The sequence below is a fragment of the Calonectris borealis genome, chromosome 11 (genome assembly GCF_964195595.1).
Source record: "Calonectris borealis chromosome 11, bCalBor7.hap1.2, whole genome shotgun sequence".
NCBI lineage: Eukaryota > Metazoa > Chordata > Aves > Procellariiformes > Procellariidae > Calonectris > Calonectris borealis.
This window is the reverse complement of record NC_134322.1, coordinates 7,302,716-7,317,244: the sequence shown is the minus strand read 5'-3', so window position 1 is coordinate 7,317,244 and position 14,529 is coordinate 7,302,716. Positions and strand designations below refer to the sequence as shown.

The 14,529-nt window shown below is 48.9% G+C and overlaps 1 protein-coding gene across 1 annotated transcript in view; it reads left to right on the top strand.

Moving 5' to 3' along the window:
• The window catches only part of CHD2 (chromodomain helicase DNA binding protein 2), a 309,839-nt gene that overhangs the window by 154,555 nt on the left and 140,755 nt on the right, over positions 1–14,529 (top strand). The gene's annotated exons all lie outside the window — the stretch shown is intronic.

Genomic DNA, 14,529 nt, shown 5'->3' with positions numbered 1-14,529 from the left:
TTTTGCAAGAAAAAAACTGCTTACGCCCCAAAACAGTCCTTGTTGCTCTTGCAGAAGCATCCTGGATGGGTTTTCTCTCTGCCTTCCAGGTGAATTCAGTGAAAGCCCACAACAGCCATGGCTCCAAGCAGCCCCCGAGGACCAAAGTTCCCTGAGCTTGTACCTTAAATGGAGATTAGCTTCTAAAATTTAACGAGGATCTCTGTGAAAACAGAGTCCCAAGGATAAAAAAAAACAGCCGGAAAAAAGGAGCCCATTGAATACCCATCCAATTAGGGCTTCCAACTGATCCTCATTAAACAGCCGCTCCTGACATTTGACAGTGCAGTTTAGATTAGAGCGGTGAAAAATCCCCTTGAAAAGGCAGATTGACATTTTGCAGAGGAGTGTTTTCATAGTAATACTAATGGCTTTAAACCCCCAGCTTTTACCTTAACATGGAAAAAAAAAAAAAAGCCTCGGGCTTGGGAAAGGGGTAAGGAACAGCCACGCTGGCTGGTGGGGAAACTCCCGGTGACCAAACTCCTCGCCACAGCGAACGCAGGCAACCCCCGGCCTTGGCTTTCCACGCGTAGGGTCCTCGAAAGGGAGCATTTAATAAGATACAGAAGCTGGATTTTTTTGGCTGAGCTGAATATGAAATCGCCATGGCAACCTTTCTTCTGAGGTGATCCGAGTCAGGTAGCAACAGCAGAGATGAGTTAAAGGTCATCCCTGCAGAGGAAGATGGGCACTGATGAAGCACTTTAACAAGTCCCAGGGGAGGTGGCATTTAAAAGCCACCCGAAGAGCTCAGCCAGGTCCGTGAAGGGAAAGAAATCCAAGCACAGCAGTCATTTGGGATGCTCCTGGCCAAGAAGCCAGCAGCGTTTACCCGCCAGTCAGCAGTGCCCAGAGGTCACTGCCATGAGGGCACAAGGAGCCATGAGATGTGGGTCCAGCCCCAGGTCTCCAGGAGCTGGAGCAGGGCTTGCTTAGTGGCTGGGGAGGAGCTGGGGAAAACCTTTGCAAGCAAACGCTCCTGCTCCGGAGTGAAAGCAATAGCTACGTGCAAAAAATGAGACCTCGCGTTCTGGTAGGGAGATACAGGGGGGGAAATAATTTTAAAAATCATCTAAGACTAATTGCAAACTGATTTTCACCAGGACTTACACTTCCAAATGCCTGAGGTTCTTCGAGAAACATCCGCTCCCGCCTCGGACAAAGGGCTCAACGCAATTTATGACGATGAGCCAACGCTATTATCCTCACTCCACAGATAAGGAAAACAGAAGCGTGGAGGATTTTACCATCATCTCCATAGCTAAAGCCAGGCACTTAAAAATATAGCTTGGTGCTCAGCAAGCGCGGGTGCCCTCTATTTCTGCAAACCATTTAGCCAAGTGCTCACTCACAGTGTTTTGGGCATTACAGGGTCGGGGTGGCTTGGTCTGAGTGACCCACTGCAGATCAGGCAGCAAGTTAGTGGCAGGGCCAGAGACAAAACGCCAGGTTTCCTGGCTCCTGGACCTCTGAGCTGCTCTTTTTATCATACCAAAATATCCTTTCCAGATGGCAGCCGCCGGACAGAGTCGTGTGGCAGAGACAGCCCAGCCTCTGCCAGATCTGAGCGTGCGGCAGATTTGGGGACACTCACCTCCACCCTGGCTGGGTCATCGCGACCCAGGGTAGCGGTGGGAGGACGGGGCAAACACCACGAAAAGCTCCTGCCATTTTAGGATGCTTCTCTCTCCTTGGAAGGAAGTACAAGCTCTGGAGGTGGTAACTCCAGAGTTCAATCTTCCTCCCAAATTTTTTCAGAATAATACCTGTGGGACTCTTTCTGTATGCCATCTATTTTTAATTTTGTTATGTTTCTCTGGTTCTCAGGATCTTTTTTCAAGCTTTTTCCCTATAACCATGAGGGCTAGAAACTCGCAGCTTTTGTTATATTAATGAAAGCTGAGCATCTCAAATAATCTCCAGTTCAAGAGCTGTGACTTCAAAAACCCCACGTATCATACGACCGGTGAAAAAAGTTGTTCAAGCTCACAGCACTCCTCCTCCCCATCCCTGCAGAGCTCAGCTTTTACCCAGAGCTCAGCTTTTACCCAGAGCTCACATCGCACTCTCAGCCATAACTTACTTTCATCTCCGCCATGGCTGCAGCTCCTGGGTCAGGACCTTCACTGTTAGAAATCAGGTAGGAAAATCTCGATGATTGGAAGAGAAACCAGAGGTTCAGGAGCTCTTAAGAGCTTGGCCTCGCTGCTGTACTGCTGGGAGCAGAGACCTGGAGAGCCAGAGCCTCCACCAGCAGTTTTAAGCAAGCCCCAAATGGAAACTCCTACCACCTCCAGCCCTCCTGTCTCTAAGCCCCTTTGCTGGCTGCACGTATTTCAAAGCCTGCCTGCACACATGACACCGGTGGATTTGTCCAACCCAATGTATATTTACTTCCAACCACAATGTCTCCCTAGCTCTGTTTTGCAGGGAGGAGAACAAGAAAAGGTGGGTCTGAAATGAATCCCAAAGAAAGGGCACTGGGGAGACCGTGGTCTGCAAAACGCGTGGAGTTTGCAACCTCCCCAGCCCTCAGGAGTTTGCTGGTTCTTGCCGAGGTTTCTGCTTCTTTAACCAAAGCCACGTGCTCGCTGCTGGCCCCAGACCTCCCGGCTGCAAACCCATCTGAACAGCGTTACACAACTGCTTTGTGCCCGTTCCTCTTTTCAGAAATTGGGACAAAATAAACCGTTCTGCTCTGCTTGTGAGGAGGGTCAGCCTGCACCTTCCTCAGCCATTAGAAGCTGGAGTTGCCGTACGACTTGTCATCAGAGCTGCTCTAATTTGAACTAACGACTGGGAAACTCGTTGCTGATTACAGGGCACTGCCAGGCTCCTAACTGCCAGCGTGCAACCACAACAAAAAACCAATCTCCCCCCTCCCCAACCTGGTAAGATAATATTTCAGAGCATTGCCAAAATGGGCTTCAGCCATTTATTTTGACAGCTGTAGTTTTAATTATTTATGATAAGATTTTACAATGTGCTGGTAAATGGACTGCAAGGCATTTAATAAAAAAAGAATGAAGTCTTGCAGTGGGTTTGTCTCAGGGCTGTAATAAACCAGGAGGGAGAAATGGGGAAAGGCTGTACCAAAGGACCTGGACTGGCAATCTTCTACAGACTGCAAGGAAAAGCTGTTTCTTTTTGGACACCTCAACAGTTATCTCAAAGCTGAGCGTGTGGACAGTTCAAAACTTTGAGGCAGGACAAAGATTTACCCTTTTTTAAGAGCACAGACTTGTTGCAGGAGGGAGGGGACCTGTCAGCAGGAAAATCAGTGCGCTCCATCCCTCCACAGCTTTAATCCCACCCTACCCGCCGGGCAGAAGAGCATTCCCACCCTGCAGAGAACTCCGGAGTCTCAGCATTCACTTTCTTCGGGGATGAAGACAAAAGCCACAATTTTCAGAAGAAAAAGCTACACAAATGCACACACACCGGGGTTTAGAAAGACTGAAAAGCTTTCAGCCTGTCCAACAATCAGCCGTGTTGCTGAAATGCCCCGCTGGCATCACAGTTTGGGTATAAGGTGCCCTGGTGCTCCTCTGCTAGCCACAACACTTCACTGTGGGGCTGCGGGGTCCACGAGACACCTCGCGGGTTGGATAAACACGCCTGAAATTCGCAGGTTGGATCATCTTGATGTGACTTGTTTTTTCTCAGTCAAGAACATCTGTAAAAATCATGTTCCCATGGAAAACTTCAAGCACACAGTACTGAAAAATTCATCAGAAGTATATTTAATGGGAATTTTTTTCCTGGTGGTACTAGGCAGGCCTTAAAATGTGTGAACGTGAGGAGATAATTTAGTATCTCTGCTGCAGCTCTTCATTTCCTAAAGGAGGAGAGAAACAGTAGCCCACCTTGTTAAAGCTCTTGGAGATAGATTGCTGGAGAACATTAAATAAAAGCTGACTGTTACCATTACACGAGGGAGCATTCGAGGTCTTGCCATTCTCTTGTGAGGTTGAATTTGCACCGTAACTGGTGCTTGATTAATCTGTGCCCATCGCAAAGGTTGTCCCAGAGATACTGCAATCATTACTTCAGTACTAGTCTGAGGGGACCCATCACTTCAGAGGTGATTTTAAAGAGGAACATGAAATGAGCTGAGACTTAACACCCGCACATCAAGAGACGATAGATGTAAAAAATAAATCGGTATCTCAGGCAGGGGGTCAGGGTAATCACCTGCAGGTTCCGTTTGCTGGGCTGTGTTTCTAACACAGCAACCGGACTAGATTTTGCCCATGTTAAAAACAAAAGCAAGTTAGCATGTCGGAATCTTTGAGACAGGATTCAGGAGAGAACCTTGCTCTGGCAAGTGCCTTCTGCCATGATCTTCCTTGCATGAGATATCCCTCTGCAGCGAGAGTCGGCCGTGCCATACCCAGGCTGAAGGACAGCAGCTACGCTCCAGCCCCCAGCCAACCAAACTTCAACAACTAAGCCATCCCTGAACAGCGTGGGCCCATTTCTGCTGGCCTCCGTCTTCTGTCCGTCATTTACAGCAGTTTAAAGTCCCACCAGGTCATTTCCACGGTCGTACTGAATTGATATAAATGACTGCAGAATATGCAGGGCAGAGGAGATTCAGACCGGCACTCGGCAGAGCGTGCTGCAAAGAGGATTAGCAGCTGTGGGGGGATGATTATTATCATTAACAATGTCAGAAAGGAGGCAAGCAGCGAGTTCAGTATTTAGTATTTTGACAGAAGCCACAGGGTCCAGATTTGCAGTCAAATTCTACAAAATGTTCTGCACTGAGGCTTAAGAAAACAAGGTAAAATGTTTATTATACTAATAATTCTTCAGTTAATGTCAAGCCAGGGTATCTAACACTTGATCCCCCGCTAAGGCTTTGGCAATTGCAAAAAAGACCGATGAGACTCTACAGGTTGCACAGAGGTAGCAGCACGCAGGCTGCTGGGGATTCAGAAAGGGCTGCTAATTGCCCAAACCTGCCAAGAAACTGTTTGTGCCCTGGCTTTTGACCTCCACGCAGCCTGAAATCCAGCATGCTCCGTCTCTCCGACATCAAACACGCACCCAGGAGGATGCGTTTGGACCGGGCACGGCAGCTCCGGCTCTGGCGCGACGCGTGAGCGTGCCGCACTGACGACCTGAGCACGCCTCTGCAGAAGACCGTGATCCTCCTCTGAGCCTCATCTGGCTTCAAAGGGTGTTTTTCTCTGCAGCTCCAGCTCCTGAATCTGAGTCCGTGCTCAGTTTTCATTTTCAAAACCCTAACTAGAAGACTTTGCAGGTGGCAGGGTGTGCAGAGAAGTGTGCAAACAGGTGTCTACTGAGACACTCCGATTAATTAGGAGACAACCCTATATAAAAAGCCCCAATGAATAAAGAGATAAGCTTAATTTTGGATCTTTTCAAATCCTTTCAAGACAGTGCTTTACATTTTGGGTGCTTGAGAGCCTGAGGAGGGGCAGGAGCAGCAGTAGTGCAGAACATGGATCTGGAGGCAATAGGTGGAAGGGAAGCTTAGAGCTGTGATTCAGAGAGGGGAGCGGGACTCATCGTTTCATGCTCCCTAGAGAGAGATCCCGGTTCACTTTGCTCTGCTAAAAAATGGCCTGCTTGACCTAGGGCAAGCCATTTAACCTCCTCCATAGTAGTGAGCCTTGACTGTTGCTGAAAGGGTGAGATGTACATCTCCCACCGGCACCCCGGGTATCCGTGATTCCTTACACGCTCCAGGGTGCTCACAGCCCTTTCAGTACAAGCACAATATTGACTTACAAACTGTATTTCCAAGCCAGCCTAGTGCATCTCAATTTTCCTAAAATAGGCCATCTCCCCCGCCTATTCTGGACCTTCGAGGCTGGTTCCCCCATCTCGGGGACAGCAGCAGGACGGTCGCAGGGCTCGACTGTTGCCTTACTCTGCAATTTCAAACCTGGGAAATGTAGGTCACTGATTTCCAGCATGACCTACATTCACAGCTCCAAATAAGCCCCTTTTGCCAGTGTTGATGTTTTCTAGCTTCAGGTTGAATCTGGAATACACACATGAATGCCCTGTTTTGCCTGGGTGTCCAAGGAGGGAAGTTATGACCGTACGCAAGCAGATGCTGCCTGAACCAGCCGTGTCCTGCACACATGGCTGCAACGATGCCCTGCCCAAGCCAACAGCAAACTCGGGTCTCGTGTAAAGGTATCTACTCACCCAGGACTGTATTTTTGCCTTACAGGAGAAGGATGGACAACAAAAGGAATGTCATCATTCCTGTTGTCTTTCTAATACGTTGAATGGGGCTGGCAGGAGCAAACGAAGGGGCAGCCACCGCCCGGCAGCCCCCGGCAGAGGCAAGGGCAGCCTGCAGCTGCGGCAGCTCCAGCAGCGGTGTCCTGGCTTGGGGCCATCGGTGGCACTCCTGCCCTCGGCTTCACTGCAGGCAGGTTTTTCATTCCAGGTTTCTTCTTCCTTCACACGGGAGAGGAAAAAAAACCTGGCAGGTGCTTTTTGTGAATAAGGGAATTTTTCGTCTGCTTCATCCATCTTTTACGAAAGTGCCAATTTCACTGATCCTTTCAGACCTCGTCTGACTGGATTTTGTCCACAGGGAAAAGGAAAAGCCCTCACATGGCTGCTACATTCCCCAGGTTTGGGAGGACATTTAAAATGGTGCTAGACTGTTATTAGTAATTCCTTCCACAAACTAAACAGGAAAGATAAGACAAAATAATCTGAAGGAAGAGGAATGGGGTCAGAAAAGGGGAAAAAGAGAAAAAGGAGCATCCTTGTACACTCTGGGGACAAGGCATGGAAAAAATCTCATTCCTCGTGCCCGCATATCCTGGGGAAGGCATGTGATAGCTAACAGCAGCCACCCAGCTGTGCTTGGTGGCCTTTGAGTGACACAGTAACATCTGAAAGGACAACGATGTTCACCCAGGGCATGTCTCCAAACCCAGGATAGCCCGGCATCAGGGACACAACATGGCTTGAAGAGCTGGGGGAACACAAATAGCCCAAACTCTCTCCTGAACTATTTATTTCAAGACTCAGGTGCATTGGACAAATCCCCATCGATGCTCCTCTTCTCTTCTTCCCATCAACAGCTTTCCGAGGCTGCCCAGGGAGAGCCGTATTTGTCACTGATTCCATCTTGTTATCAGCTGACGGGAAACAGGTCAGGCGCCTCGGTTGATTTAGGACCAGCACACTTGGTGCAGCACTGATCCCAGCACCGAGGGTCCGGCTCCCGCCAGCGCAGCCTCCCAGCGCCTTCCCGGGAACCACACACCAGTTCTTTCCCAGCTCTTTCACCATGTCTTGTTTATGTTTGGGTCCCATACACCATGTAGGAATGTAGGTCATTGCAAAGACCGTGTCTCAGCAAACTGTGAAATCTCAGCTTAGCCTCTTGTCTTACGTGCAAGAGGATTTTCTCACCTCCTATGGCTCCGGGCTGCTGCTTCTTCCTTCTCACTGAGTCCGTGCTCCCCGGCAAGTGTCAGGAAAACTCATCGCAGCAGCGATGGTACATACCCTCTGACAACGTAAACATTGCAGGCTGCAGACCTCCTGGGGAAGAAAAGGAGGCTGAGCTGTGACAAACTCCAGCATCTGACGTGAATATCTTTCATGCAACCACCTATCCACCAGCCCCCATGCCATTAAAACCTCTCTTTAGCGTGTCTCCCTTCTGTGCGCTGAGGTGAAAAGAAAATCAATCTTGTATACATGAGGCGTCAATATTCTTGGCAAGCAGTGGGGTAGCTCCACATTGGTGTTGGTGGCAGCGGGAGCAGGATCCGTCCTTCTGGCTCTTTATTGCTGGGGAGGCAAAGTCAAAAAAGCAAAACACCGCGTCCACGTGCCGAGAACGAAATAAGGGCTGGTTGGCTGGGAACTGGCAGCACACGAAATCCACCTCTACCCCGTTCTCTCGGCAGCACCGCAGCTGAACTGGCTGTATGCTCGGCAGGAGCCCTTCCTCCTCCTTTCCGTCGCGGTCAGGACGCGCTTCACCAAAGCCTAATGCAGGCTGAGTGACACCAAGCTGTGAAACCCCTGGGCGCTCAGCGGTGCCACGCTGCATTTCCAAACACCACACTGCCAAGAGCCGGCCAGCAGGACCTGATGAAGAGAGAGATGGAGCCATCGAGTGAGATGATTTAATGTACTGGCCGCGTTAAACGTGGAGGGGCAGGGTCTGAGCTGACCTCCACAACGGCCAAGGCGGCAGGAACAGATTCTTCCCTTCAGGAAGATTCAAGGAGGTTTAAGAAGGAAGAGATTCTTCTCTTCAAGCCATGCTGTATCCCCTGCACCTTCCTACCTCCATCCCAACAAAGCTTTTAAGCCAACAGGACGTGTTTTGCTCTGTGCTAAATAAAGGTAGCTCCTAACAAGGGCTCTTGATCTCTGACCTAGCAGCTCATGCATTTTTGGGAGGGTCAAAGACGTGGGGTGCAAAAGCTCAGCGCTGCAGCACCGCAACCCCCGACTAACGCCCCACCTGCTAAAAACTCATTATTTGTATTCTGCGTGCAGGTTTGCCACGCACACATTTGTATTAGGCCTTAAAAGGCTTCACTGAGGTATTTTCAGGTTCTGCAGAAAAACAAAACGCTAAGGGCAGCCTAAAATGCTGGGTTCCTAATGTCCTTCCTCAGATTTCACCTTTTCAGACAGCACATCAAAAAAGGAACATAATGAAGCTGCTATTATTACTAATGCCTTCCACACTATTTGAGTTGCAGGGAACAATTAAACAGCATAAAAGACGTGCTGCTACACTCGGGTACACTGCCAAACCGTGGCTCGATTCACCTTCTCTATTTCTGTTCTTCCCCACCTGCTCCCCGTCAGAAGGCAGGGCACAGCCGGTTTGCTCCGCTTCCTCTGAAATTCAAATCAAAGAAAACTCCAAACGCTCCAAGTTCCTTTCAGAAAAAATAAAATAAAATGAGTGCAGAAAATGTCACCTTCCAGAGGCTTTTGCCCCGTAACGGCGGCAGCCCCTTGATGCCTCCGGCGCAGGGCAAGTTGCTCAGCAGCTCTCCGTGACGGGAGGAGACCCATCTTGCACCCGGCTGCCTGTTCTGCTGCTGAAGAGCCCGGCAGGTCTCCTCAGTTCTCTGTCCAAGCTTTTATGAGCCAGACTCATTAATCACCTCTCCCTTACCAAGAGAGACCTCGCTACACGCTCCCTGCTTGCCAGCTCTGGATCGAAAAAGAGACGGATGCGGTTCCCAGGCTTTTGACCTGAGGTTTCTTGGAGCGTTAGGTTTTGCAGCCCTCTGTGCAGGATGGTTATATCCTGCTCGACCTGTGAACCCCTGGTTAAGAGATGGAGCTCGGTGAGGTCTTTCCTGTGGCTCAGGCTGCAGAGGTTGGCATGAGCTGCAAGCTCAGCCTCGCAGAAAGCCAGCCGCCAAGCAGCGGGTAGCGATGCCAAGCCCAGCCACGCAGTTAAACAGCTGAATAACCCTGCCCTGGCACGGGGGTAGCAAGTGTCATTCATTTTATGGCTGGAAGCAGCCAGGAGAAAGCATCTTCTATGGCTAGGCAATGCATGCAACACCGCTGAAGCCATTGAAGGGTTTTGCCTTGTATCGTGAAGTTCTGGTCATACGGCTTCCAAAACCAGCACGTTCCACCAGTGCCCCAGGGGAAGCACGGCCACGGTGCAAGCACCGGGATAGCCTCAGCACCCTTGCACTTAAAGGGCTGTGATTTGGGGAACCTACATAACTCAGAAACCTTCAGCCCACAACTATGTCTTTACACAAGCTGCCAACTCTGTTTTGGATCTGTAGCCTTGTGCCTTCTTCATCGGGCTTCCTCCTCCACCTGGGTCTGATAGATGAGGACTGGGATGGAAGGAGCATCTTTAGCAAGGAAGGCACCTGGCAGGCGTTGGGTCACTTGATGGGATGCTGGTCAAGACCAGAAAACTATAAAGGGCACAAGTGGAGTAATCACTGCAAGTGGTATAAGGTGGTTGGGAGGTGCCTCGTTAGCAAAGAGCTTGTGGAGATCAGAGGAGCTCCATGCTCTCGACAAGGATGGATCTCCAGGGGCTTCCTAGAGACAGGTAAGGTTAAAAAAAGGAGCTCGGAGGATTTTTTCTGAGTAGCTAGAGGGTGTTTTGCTTTTATCATTAAGTGAAGTGGTGATGGTATCAGAAAACTTACGTGTACATGTGCCTGTTTGCTGCTTGCCCCTGTCCCTGAGCATCTTCTGCCTGAAAAATCCAGCTTTGATACTGGATGGCAATGGGTGAGCAGTCTGTGACTTCCAGCGTTAGCAGGGGAGGTGATGGGACACCTGGATCTGGTCTTGTCCTGGTTCCGGCTGGGACAGAGTTAACTTTCTTCCCAGTAGCTTGGGGGGTGTGCTGTCTTTTGGGTTTGGTATGAGGGGAGCGTTGATGGCTGTTGATGCTTTGGTTGTTGCTGGGTGGTGCTTGCACCGGGGAGACTTTTGGTTTCTCTTTTCGGCCTCCCATGCCCTGCCACGTGTAGGGGAAGCTCTGGGGTGGGGGGAGCACAGCTGGGGTGGTGGACCCAGCTGGCCAATGGGGTATTCTACACCATGTGACGTCATGCTCAGTATAAAAACCAGGGGTGTGGGGGGGCTCCCCCCCCCAGTTCGTGACACGCGGTTGGTGAGCAGTTGCATTGTGCATCGCCTGCTTTGTATATTCTGTTAGTGTTGTTGTTCTCATTGTTATTATTATCATTCTACTTTGTTTTATCTCAACCTGCGAGTTTTCCTACTTGTGCCCTCCCAATTCTCTCCCCCATCCCACCGGGGGGGGGGGAAGGCAGTGAGCGAGCAGCTGCGTGGGGTTTATTTGCTGGCTGGGGTTAAACCACGACAGGTCTTTAGGCTTGAATTGACCGAGGAGGGTGTCAGCAGTCTCTTCAAAACTCCTGAAGCTTACAAAACTCCTGGAGATGAAGTGGCCGAGTGCAGTAATGGCACCTTGGAGAGTGAGTGCAGGGTGCATTGGACCAGTGCTCTTATACGGCTACACTATGTTCTTCTGGGTTTATCGCAAGCAGAGCAGGGAATTGATACATCTTGAGTGCCATGTTCTGTATTTGACACCTAACGTGGGGTTTTTGAGCCATCTTGCGTGCATGTATTCATTCTCACAATGGCTCTTGCCTGTTTGCTTTCACACTAATGAGATATTCTCACTCATTTCTTTGTTATGCCAGCTCTAATTTCCAACTCCTTGACATGAGCAACCATTTTTCTCTGAAAGGCTGAGATCACATGGCAGGATTATAAATTTACTCCTGAAATGCTCCATTAATAAATAATAAAGTGTTTATAAATATGCAAAAAAGATTATTAGTCAATTCTACAAAATCTTGGCTACAGGAGCATAAAAGTGTGCCCTGCAGCTTGTATATCTATTATAAAAAAGAGGAAGGAACTAAAAAGAAATTCAGATTCCCTTTTTAACTTCTAAGCAGCAAATGATGAATAATTTACTTCTGATAGTGATTATGTTAAAAGCAAATCATTTGTTTCCTTGAACAGTAGCAAACAATGTGCTGCAAATATGTGATTTTAAAAATATTACATATACGCAGGGGGACGCAGTAAGTTGTTCGTTTGAACAGCTCATTAAATAGCAGCTCTTCAGCAAAAACCTCACCCTGTCTGTAAGTATCCTGAGTGGTACTATTGTTTTATTTAAGCTTAGCAAGCTTCAGGAATGCTAATACCGCTTAAATAGACCTGACTCTTAACTACAGGAGCTCAGACTGGAACCTTGAATTCAGTGGCACTGAAGTTTGCTGGTTACCAAGCAGTACCACCAAAGGCTGATCCATGGCCATGCAAGAGGAGAAGCGAGCGTGCCTGGGGGACCTGGGGCCGCGCGCTTTGCTGTGCGCAGGCCATGGCGAACGTCACCTCTGAGTGGTTGGATTTACGGTGTAGCACAGCCTCCGTATCCCACACCCGTACCCAAAGCATGGGGTGGTTTTAGGGAGAGGGTTAGAGCCTGGAGTGTCAAGCGGTTGACCTGTGCTGGGGATGGATATTCTTTGCTGCTGTACAGGCTGGGCATGTGGATTCTCTTAGCCGTTTATTAGGGTTTGTGTTGTTGAGCAAACCTTGGGGATTAGTGGGTCCTGAGGATCTCAGGAGCGCTCTGGCCAACGTCTGCTTTTCTGGCAAGACCCATCTTCGTCAGTAGGCTGTTGCAACAGTATTTTGTCTCGGTACTCCAAAAGAAACAGCCTTATTTCTCCTTCGCTATAGTTTTATCCACAAGGGCGTTGCTAATCTGTAACTGCAGGTAACCCACAACAGTTGGGGATGGGAGCAAGGTAACTGGGGAATTGGTGGCAGAAATATCGGAGGAAGCTGGGTGGCATTCACTTCTGAGCTTTGATGGCGTTGCTTCACCGTCGACCAGACGAATTGGTCCAACACAACAAAAACATTTATCAGACCAAGGAAAGGAAACGGGAGAAATTCCTAAATAGACTGTTTTTTCTGTTTACCTGAGAACCATCTTGATGCCACCGGGATCCGTACCACAGGAGTCCTTACGGAAGGAGAGGGAGAGAGCTGGGTAATTTCAGACACTGTCCAAAAGGCGCTGCTGAGACAACTCTGCTGACAGCCAGGCAGAAATGAAGTGGGGAAATGGCAAATGTTCTTGACCTGAGCTTAAACCTTTATGAATTGAGGGCAGGAGAAGAGAAAAGTGTCTGTAAAGAAGAGCTTCTCTTCAGCTAAATATGTTTGTATCAGGGCAGAGGCAGTCTGGAAACTCATGGAGGGAGAGAAAAACAGCTGAGGGGGCAGGCAAAGGTTTTAGAAGTGATGCCTCAAGGAACTGATGATGATTTGAAGCGTTTTATTTATTTTTGCTCAGCGGCATCGCAGTGATTCTTCTGAGCTGGCATCAGAGCTGATAAGGACCAGCCACATCAACCCAGGCCCCCTTGTATCCCTTTAACAGACTTGTTACCTGGCAAGAAATGCCCATCCGAAAGTCGCAGACAAGGATTTACTGTGGTATTTAAGGTTGTAATTTCTTCCAAAATAGAGACTGAACATGCTGGTTGAAGCGGCGAAGCAGCTGTTCCAGCCCCTCAGGACCTGCCTCCCCTTGCCTCGTCCACCCACAGCCTAAGCAGGTTCACCCCCTGGAGCTGGGGGGGTGCTGGGCTCCCCCGTGCTGCCGATCCCCCAATGTGGAGGGAAGCAAGTGAACAAGATGGCTTATGAGAAACCAGCAGGAGAGGAGCGAAAAGCCTAGAAACCAGTTTTATGCCTCCCAAGCCATCAAGAACTGCATCTAGATCTTTAAGACCCTTTGCTTAGCTTTAAAAGCAATGGCCACCCCTTCCATACTGCTTTCTTGAAGTGAAGTGTTGTTTTTCGTGAGATAGAAGTGCTGTTTTGAATTGTATTCAGCTCATTTAATGTGCCATGAGCAAGCGGTCACTAGAGAAGCGAGGCAACGGGGAGCTTAGTTGGCTGAGCTCAGAGGAGTAGATGTCTGTTAGAAACCAGAGCTAGAAGAGTTTCTGGTCTCTTAGAAATTGGTAATTGCCAGCTGATCGGGAGATGAACTATCTTCAATGATGTTTTTGTGCAGCCTAGTTACAGACTAGTTGGTCTTAAGCAATTAGAGGTATTCCTGTTTCGTACTCTTAATAGAGCTCGTTGTCAGGCATAATTCAAATCATCTCAGTGTTAAGCTGATGTCTCTCTGACAGCACTTACCAAACATCGCTGACAATTTTGCAGTTATCAGTATCAAGGCATCCAAAGATCACTGACACCAAGAGACACGAGAAAGGCACCCCCTCCCTTTCCCAGGATTATGAATGTGTATTTGGCAGCTCTGTTCAGTCAACCTCACACTGGCGCGCAGACTTGCTAATAAGAGCAGCAGCTTGTACGAAGGTGGCAACAGTCACGTACAGGAGAGGGAAAGTCGTGTTATACTCTGGCCCATGCAGAACTCTTCTAGATATTGCAGAAATAACCCTTTAATAGGAGCCATTAAAAAAAAAAATCTGAAGACGTGTCTGAGAAAATCTTTGCTGTGCAAGAACTTAGTTGTATCTTCAGGTTTCCCCCATGTCAAAATTCAGAAAGGGCTAAACTGAGCCTCAGCAGCTCTGCCCAGAGCATCAGCTGCAATCATCTTCATCAAGCTCTAGCTTTTCAGCTCTTACTTAGCTAATAATTTACACTAGATTTTTGGTCATTTGCTCATCTTCCACTTGAGATCTCATCAGCTTTCTGAGTACACCCAGAGATGCAGCTGCTGCCTGGCGTCTTCACTTCTGCAGCCTATGCTAAGGGGAGCCTGTCCTATTTAGCCACAGCTCAGTGTTAGGTTGGGGCTCACCTTGATGGGTCTTGAACTTCCTACACAAACCAGCTTTGCTGCACAACAGCTGGCTCGTGCCTGAAACCTGGTAACATTTTGTTAAGTATTTTGAATCAGATCGAGCTTTACTTTACTGG